Source organism: Haematobia irritans, unplaced genomic scaffold (assembly GCF_050003625.1).
Source record: "Haematobia irritans isolate KBUSLIRL unplaced genomic scaffold, ASM5000362v1 scaffold_69, whole genome shotgun sequence".
Lineage (NCBI taxonomy): Eukaryota > Metazoa > Arthropoda > Insecta > Diptera > Muscidae > Haematobia > Haematobia irritans.
This window is the reverse complement of record NW_027445829.1, coordinates 1941-11596: the sequence shown is the minus strand read 5'-3', so window position 1 is coordinate 11596 and position 9656 is coordinate 1941. Positions and strand designations below refer to the sequence as shown.

The 9656-nt window shown below is 33.5% G+C and overlaps 1 long non-coding RNA gene across 1 annotated transcript; it reads left to right on the top strand.

The window, feature by feature from the left end:
- The first annotated feature begins 1767 nt into the window (after positions 1-1767).
- LOC142242811 (uncharacterized) lies at positions 1768-2423 on the top strand. Its single transcript, XR_012724200.1, has 2 exons — positions 1768-2103; positions 2171-2423. It is a non-coding gene; the product is annotated as an uncharacterized LOC142242811 (long non-coding RNA).
- Positions 2424-9656: the final 7233 nt, after the last annotated feature.

The following is a 9656-nucleotide window of genomic DNA, read 5'->3' as shown; positions in this document are numbered from 1 at the left end:
CAACTTACCGGTCCATTTCTTGAGATGAATTGTTCTCCGAAGTTTTCCCTCAAAATGGCCATAGAATCGCGAGCTGTGTGGCATGTAGCGCCATCTTGTTGAAACCACATGTCAACCAAGTTCAGTTCTTCCATTTTTGGCAACAAAAAGTTTGTTAGCATCGAACGATAGCGATCGCCATTCACCGTAACGTTGCGTCCAACAGCATCTTTGAAAAAATACGGTCCAATGATTCCACCAGCGTACAAACCACACCAAACAGTGCATTTTTCGGGATGCATGGGCAGTTCTTGAACGGCTTCTGGTTGCTCTTCACTCCAAATGCGGCAATTTTGCTTATTTACGTAGCCATTCAACCAGAAATGAGCCTCATCGCTGAACAAAATTTGTCGATAAAAAAGCGGATTTTCTGCCAACTTTTCTAGGGCCCATTCACTGAAAATTCGACGTTGTGGCTCGTTAGTAAGTCTATTCATGATGAAATGTCAAAGCATACTGAGCATCTTTCTCTTTGACACCATGTCTGAAATCCCACGTGATCTGTCAAATACTAATGCATGAAAATCCTAACCTCAAAAGAATCACCCTTTAGAAGTGAACCTAAGTCTTTTAAACTTGTGGAGACTATATAGAAAAAATAAAATATGTAAAACTCGTCGAAAAAGAAGGTGGTCTGTTCGCCCAATCAATAGAGATTGGAATAAAAGTGGTTACCATAAAAAGGTGTTCCAGAATATGAAACTACATGATGGTGAACATTTCTTCAAACATACTCGTATGAGTAAAGAAGTTTTCAATTTCAATTTTCAAAGTCGGTATTCTGCACAGAATTTATTATAAATACATTCATGCGATTGCACGCATAATATTAACTTATCTTCATCCATTTTAAACGAACACAGCCCAGTTTTATGTTTTAATTAACTTTATTTTCAATAAATAACTTTTTCCCTCTTCTTTCAATTGATGACGCTAGTTTTTTTCGATCAGCTGATACGACAACGACACGCCAACTTTTGTTTTTTCTGAATCATACGACACGTCTACGTTGTGGAAAAGTTGGGTAATCGTTTGTATGGGCTGTCGTATAGCAAAAACAAACAGCTGACTCGCCACGCTACGCTTACGTTCCGTTTTTTGGATGCATAACCAGGCCTTTACTCGTAACGAACGGTTGGGTTTTTGTTTTTCGCGTAAATTGAAAAACATGATTGGCGACATTCTGTCTGCTGCATTCAAAATGTGTGCATAAATATTTTGAACGCAACAACAAATCATAGCAAAGGGTTGAAATAAATAAAGTGTGCAACAATAAATGGCCACGTGGTAAAGGTTTGAAAAATATATGACAGAACGCATTTGAAATTACCTGTGTTTGCGTTTTGTGGTATTGTAAAAATGGAAAACAATCTACGTTTATTGAAGGTAAGAAATTATGAAATGTGAATACCGTTTTCCATTGAAGCCTGTTTACATTAAACTGAATAAAATAATATATTTTTTATTCATTTCTTTTAGTGCCCAATTTTATTTCGTGAAATGGACCAATCAATCCCATCAACTCCATAATTTTGTAAAAATATATAAGAATATGTTTGCAATCAAAAGGTCTTTTAAATCTTAAAACCAAGAGTGGTATGGGTTTGTTGGAAGATTCACCTTCAAGTTGCGAAGTAGCGTTGGCATTAAATTAATTTTTGTTTTACCTGCCTTTTTCAGTTTGAACCCAAGTAGAGAGCAGTATATCTGATATATAAACTAATGAGCTGAATTATGTAATGGTTAAAAAGTTCTTTCTTTTGCATTTAAAAATATGAAAAATATCCGAAAATAATAAAAATATGTATTTTCCATTTATATTTTTTTCTATTTCCAGAATTTGCACGTTATCATCAATATAATACCAAATATTACATTGCTTTCCCATTATTTTTGTCCCTGATTGGTTCAAATTTTAATAGACGAATGTCCACACACATTTTGGAAAGGAATTAAATTACCGAGCTCCTTAATACACCTTTTTATTCTAAAAGACTACAACTGCAAAAGAAGATTATAAATCTGTAACCTGGAACTAAGAATTGAACTTGATATTCTATGCAGGTAATGTTTAACAAAATTAACTTTTAATTGAACAAACTAAAATTCGAATTATTCTGTTTACTTTCAGAAAAGCTATTTTAGCTTACAGGCTGCTGATTTATTGGAAATCTAGGCGCATCTACATGCTAGAAGGAACATGCTGATATGATTATTATGATAAGGACGATAATGATTTATATAGTTTATTCACCCTATAGTTGTTATTGATAGTAATTGTATGTGTAAGTTATGCTAGAACAAAACACACAATTGAGAAGAACCAAATTTATATTGCATAATTCAAAAAATAATAAAATATTGAATATTTTTAATAAGAAACACATATTTTGTATTATTTAAAATAAAACTAAATTCGATTTTGGGGGCGCAATATATATTTTTTTGAATGAAATTTATAGCCAATTTCAATTAATTATTTAATAGAATGAATCAAATAGTTAATTGATTTTTGTCGCGAAATTAATTAAAATTTTGATTGATTCAATTAAAACTGTGATTGAATTTTATGTTAAAAATCAATCACGTTTTTAATTGATTCAATCACACAATTAATTGATTTCGTGACAAAAGTCAATTAAATTTTTAATTGAAAATCGTGTTGGTTTTCAATCATAATGGGTGATTGATACTATCATTTTCGTGATTGAAGACATTTCAATTAAAAAAATGATTGAATCCGCGATTTTCGTGATTGAAATCCAAAAAAATTTTTTTTTGTGTGAACTAGTTTTAGTTCCATTCACGCACATTCACGAGAGTTGCTTCAGATTCTATTCACGACTCACGTGATTCACGCGTGAATCACGCGTGTCACGCGCACACCTCTATTCGCAACCTTAACTTCTGACAATGTGCTGTCATCAGCGTTGCCGTTACTGGCTCTAAAGAGCCAAATTGGCTCTTTTTGAGCTGCTGGCCCTTTTCTGTCTCTTTTTCATTTTGGCTCCAAATTAGGCTCTTTTCTGGCTCTTTTTGACTCTTTTTCCTCATTTTTAGTTTTTCCCCATTTAAATTCTTATTACGTACTTAAAAAGTGCCCGCGCCATACGTTGCGTAAAGAACGTTGCATTTAGGTATGCATCTACCATATACACAACTGTCAGTGTGTGCGTGGCTTCCACGAAAAAGTGAAAAAGAACAATTTTTAACGGCCATAAATTGACATGAAAAATAATAGAAAATATAATATGAAATAATTCATACAATCGAATTTATAAGTGTGATGGATAAGTAAGTATAGTGTTACTTTCTTGTGTATTTTCAATAAAACTACTCACATTTTATAGATTTTTGACTAAATTGAAGAGCCCAATCAAAAAAAGTGGCAAAGGAAATGTAAAGCAAAATATTCTAAAGAAAAATAAGCCGGTTGAAAGCAACGAGCCCCAAAACGTTTTTGAGTTATCGGAATCGTCTTCATCAGATGAATATGGCAGTGAAGAGGGATCACTTAAAAAAGGAGATAGTGGAAAAAAATATGAAAAGCGTCGTAAATTTCTTTCTGAGTGGGGATTGCAATATAAGTGGCTCAAGACAGACTGCGGTTCAAAACGACCCAAGTGCAATCAAATATTGATATGCAAAAAGGGTAATATCATCCGCCATTCGACCACAAAAAAGCATATCGGCAATTTGAAGAAAGTTGCCGATATAGAGCAAAACCAAATTGTTGATTTTTTTATTCCAAGAGTTTCCGAATATAGCAGAAATAAAACTTGTAATGCGAGCAATTAGTGCGAACCAATCTTTTAATTCTATGGATAAATTATCCCAATTTAATCGATCAATTCAGAAATTGCCAAAATGGTCAGTACAAACTGTAAAATTTGTAAGTCCGTTCGGACTCGGCTATATGTAAGTACTAAAAACAAAAATATTTTTTTAAAGGTGTCTTGTGGTCGTACTAAAGCTGGTCAAATTGCTGAATTCCTGGGAAACGAAGGATTTAAACTTATGACTAGCCGAATGAAAGAACGCATGTTTAGCCTTATTATAGACGAGACCACTGATATCTCTACTGACAAATGCTTAGTGATGGTGATGAGACAATTTAATGAAAAGGAAAGAAAAGCAACTGATAACTTTTTTCGATTAGTTGCACCAAAGGATAGCTCAAGTCAAAGCATTTGCGATGCCGTTCTTACCACTTTGGAAGAAAATGGAATACCGTTGGCAAATTTTGTTGGGTTTGCAACAGACAACGCATCGACCATGGTTGGATCAAAATCTGGTGTAGCAACCAGGTCGAAGAATAAAATCCCAAATCTGTTCCATATTGGGTGTGTTTGTCATTCTATGAATTTAGTTAACAAGGCCGCTTTGAAATGCATACCAGATGACGTCGAGCAACTACAACGAAATCTTTTTAAATATTTTAAAAGTTCTAAACGCCAATCACGTTTAGAACTGATACCAGGTGGCTTTCATTTGAATCTGTTGCGAACAGAGTGGTTTCACTGGAATGTGGAACGCCGTTCGGACTCGGCTATAAAAATGAGGTCCCTTGTCATTGAGCTTAACATGGAATCGGGCAGCACTCAGTGATAAGAGAGAAGTTCACCACTGTGGTATCACAATGGACTGAATAGTCTAAGTGATCCTGATACATCGGGCTGCCACATAACCTAACCTAACCTAAGGGGAATCTTCAAAGATAGTATACCTTATTCCTTCTATAAGGAACATTTTGTATCAAATATACAGTAATTTCCTTAAAAAGGAATATATTTTTGAAAACAAAGTTGAAAACGTTAACTTCAAAAATAAGTTACACATCAAGGATGTAAATAATATTTACATTGGATTTGAAGCTGACAACATAGTATTGAAAGAAAGCTTACCAACTAAAGAAAGTAATATTCTAAAATTTTATCAAAAATTATGCGAGCAATTATTAAATAGATTCCATATCAATGACGAAAGGTTGAATGCTCTAAAGTATTTGGATCCAATATTTTTAAAATCAAACAATGATATGAATTATTTTGAACTTGTGTCCGCATTTAACTTCATTATAAAGAATCCGGATGACTTTGTCAGTGAATTTCAATCATTGCATTGTTTATTGAAAAGTGATGAACACAAATCAATATTTGAAATAGTTGATGTAGAAGACTTTTGGCGAGAGATAGCTAAAATGAAAACTATAGTTAATGAACCATTATATCCAAACTTATGTAATCTCGTAGCATATATATTTACTTTACCACACAGTAGTGCTTGCGCTGAGCGTGTTTTTTCTAAGTTAACCCTTATGAAAAATAAAGTAACTAATAGACTAAAAGTTCAGACATGTGATGAAAGACTATCAGCACTTAATATGTTTGATACCGACCTAGAAGGATGGATTCCGAATTCAGAATTAACTGATAAATACAGAAAAAGATTTTCTGTAAAATAAAAATTTTAAATTAAAAATTCAAACACATTTTTTACAATTGAATTAAACATATAAATTATTTTTTTTATTTTAGTTTTTGTTTAAAAAATTTACTATTGTACTCCAATGAATTTTTAATTAGTTTTTCTTTTAATAAAATTAATTTTTAAAATTTGGCTCTTTTTTACTTTTTTGGCTCTTTTTTATACATTTGGCTCTTTTTCTGGCTCTTTTTCAAAAAAGTCAGCGGCAACGCTGGCTGTCATAACATTTATGAAAAGACGGAACTAAATACAATGAGAAAATTAGGTGAATGATGGCAAGTTTGATCAACATTTATTGGTCTTGTACAACAAAACTTGTTAGCATATAACTCCTGCGTTATGAAAAACACAAAAATCGAAGGAAATAAATTTGGGGGTTATTATATGTGAGATATACCATATTTTAAACAGGTACATACAGTCCGTCCGTTCGTCTTACTGCTATTATAATGGAGTTCGCAGATTTTGTTTTTGACTTGAGTGACAAGTAAACGCTATTGAATATAAAAGATTTGAACATAGCCAGATTTGGCTAAATCCAACTCTTACGAGGAAGAAAAATACGAATTTCCCAATTGGGGGCTATGTCAAAATATGAAGTTAATTTCATTTAGTCAAAAAACTTGTACACTAATAATAAATAAAAATAAAATAAACAAGTATATACAGCACAAGTATATACAGCACAAGTATATACAGCACGAATCATAATACCCACCACTGAACCAAATATTAGGCATTGAAATTTCAGGAGGGCTTGAGGACACTTCCCGAAGATAAATTTAAAGATTTCACCTATGAGGACTATATCAGATTCTGGATTTATAAGAACCATTTTTGTTTGAGTTTTAGAGGAATCATTAACATCTCTTGTAAGTGTGCAAGAAAATTATAAAACAACGTCTTGATTTGAAATCTTAAATCTGTAGAAGTAAAATATGGAAATTTTACATTGAGTTTCAAGCAATTTTCATGATCAGTGCGCCTTCTACACCCTCAAGAAGTGAAGTCGGTCTATATGGAGGCATTACCAAATGGTAAATTGAATAAAAACTGCGGTTTCTATAAGCCCATGAAATAAAATCGGGAGATCGGTCTATATGGGGGCTATACCAAAATATGGACCAATACTCACAATTTTTGGCACACGTATTTGTGGTCCTACAATACCTCTAGATTTCCAATTTCAGGTAAATTGAATAAAAACTGCGGTTTCTATAAGCCCAAGAAGTAAAATCGTGAGATCGGTCTATATGGGGGCTATACCAAAACATGGACCGATACTCACCATTTTTGGCACACCTCTTTATGGTCATAAAATACCTCTAGATTTCAAATTTCAGGCAAATTGGATAAAAATTACGATTTCTATAAGCCCAAGACCCCAAATCGGGAGGTCGGTTTATATGGGGACTATATCAAAACCTGGACCGATATAGCCCATCTTCGAACTTGACCTGCCTGCAGACAAAAGACGAGTTTGTGCAAAATTTCACCACGATTGCTTCATTATTGAAGACTGTAGCGTGATTACAACAGACAGACAGACAGACGGACATCGTTATATCGTATTAGAATTTCTCCCTGATCAAGAATATATATATATATATATATATATATATATATATATATATATATATATATATATATATATATATATATATATATATATATATATATATATATATATATATATATATATATATATATATATATATATATATATATATATATATATATATATATATATATATATATATATATATATATATATATATATATATATATATATATATATATATAACTTTTGGTATGACGTCGCCCATTTTCCCGTCTTCATCTTCCATTTTTTTTGTTAGAAACCAAAGCTTATGGGCAAATGAATATACAACAACAACACACAGGCAAACGAAAGAGTGACTTTGTATTTATTATTTCTTTTATATTATTGATATTCTTGCACTTTTGTTTACTTTATTTTCACCACTAAATGTCAACAACGTTACCTTGGTGTGATGATTATTTTAGGGGAAAACAAAGGTAATGCCCAATAGTTTAGGGGGTAAAAATACCAAATATATCCAATGAATTTTCGGGCTCTAAAAAGAGAATCTCAATGATAAATTATTTTATTTTGAATCTCGGGCGGAACATTTGGAACTGGGTGTGTAAGGAATGATGCCTTTGACAAGCTCTCCTTGCAAGTTTTAAATGCTTGTTTTAGCTCGTCGTTCTAACTTATTTCGCGAGTATCTTTTTTTTGTCTCACCTTTCAATAAATCGTTGAGAACAGACTGCGATTTGGCGCCTTGAGGTAGAAATTCTTATAAAAATTTAGCATTGCCAAAAAACGACGAAGTTCTCTGATTGTTTTAGGTATAGTGTCCACTTTTTCTGGTAGAGGTCTAATGCCATTTGGCCTGACGTAGTGACCAAGGAAATCTATTTCAGTTACACCGAAAATACATTTTGAAGGGTTAAGGAAAATTCCATATTCCTTAAAAGTTCAAACAATATTTTCAAGTGCTCCAAATCTCTTCTGGAGATCGTGAGAATATACAAACGTCGTCAATGTACACAAAAACAAACTCTACGCCTCTACATACTCCAGCAATATGCCGTTGAAACGTCTGTGCAGCATTGCATGATTCAAATGTCATTCTTAAGAACTCGAATACACCAAATGGAGTAATAACTGCTGTTTTTGGGACGTCTTCTGGATAAACGGGGATTTGGTAAAATGCTTTCTTTAAATCCAACTTAGAAAATATAGTTGCGCCGTTAACAAGTATTTGAAAACCTGTTAAATAAGGCACGGGGTACTTATCACCATGTGAAGAGGATCCGCTTAGTTGCCGCTGGAAGGTTGTATGATTCCCTTGTTTAGCATACATTGAAATTCCCCTTTCGCTGCTTTAAGTTTTTCGGGATCCAGGTGTAACAATATGATAATGTATGCCATGGTCAGAAGAAAAATGTTCATTTTGCATTATTAATTCTGGATATTTTTGGAGAAGCTCATGGTAGTTCGAATCTCCACAAATCGTTTTTTATCGCTATAGAGTCTTCTGTACATATTGTTACACTTACTGCGAGAAATGTATTACCGAGAATTAAGATCTGGCAAGAGATGAAAGTGACGTAGGAAATAAGCACCTAAAATGGGTCGTGTAACATCAGCCAATATGAAGCTCCATGGGAATGATCTGCGCAAACCTATGTCCAATGAAAGATTTATTGAGCCGTATGTCTTAATTTCGGTTCCATTAGCTACATAAAGAGATAATTTTTGAGATAGACTGATATCTCAGCCCCAGTATAAACTAAAAATTGAGTTTTTGATTTTACATCGGTAACAAAGAGGCAGACAGCGAAAACTCCATCGACTCTTTGAGCCGAACTTGTGTCCGATGGAAGAATTAGTTTTTTGTTTTGTTGAAGTTACATGGAGGAATACATTTGCGAGCATTTTCGCCAAAACGAAAATGTTACCCACACTTACTTTTTGTATTTAATTGCTTACGGGATTTTGAGTTTGAACGGTTGTTTTGTGTAGAGCGGGACTCCAAAGCATCTATTCTAGCTAGTTTTTGTCGTTAAATTGCTGGATGTTGATGTTTGTTACAACTCTGAAACGAAACATGTCGATGAAGTCGAGAGGGTTTCCATGATTCTATCTGTTCGTACGCCTAACTGGTCTATTTCCTGAGTATCACATACCGCTAAAATGCTTCGTATTTTCTCTGGCAAACGTTCTAAAAACAAAGTCTTTAATACCTCATCGGATATCTTGCCAGCTGATAAACATTTTAATGGTTGCAAGCAGTGCGATGGTTTTTGGTCATCCAATTCTATGCCGCTTACTTAGAATGCGCTTGATTTGATTTTCCGCTGATTCGGCGAAGAAATCGGTTATGCGTTTCTTCATCGCATCGTATTTATTCGTGATTGATGTGCTCAACAATAAGTCCTTCACCATAAAAAGTACGGGGGATCCAAATTTGCGATAACGTATTCATATTTGGTGGAGTCTTGCGTAATTCCGTGAAGACGAAATGTAGCCTCAACTTGTAAGAACCATATGGCTGGTTCTTCTTTTTTCCAAAATGCTAGAAGTTTCGCGATTCTTG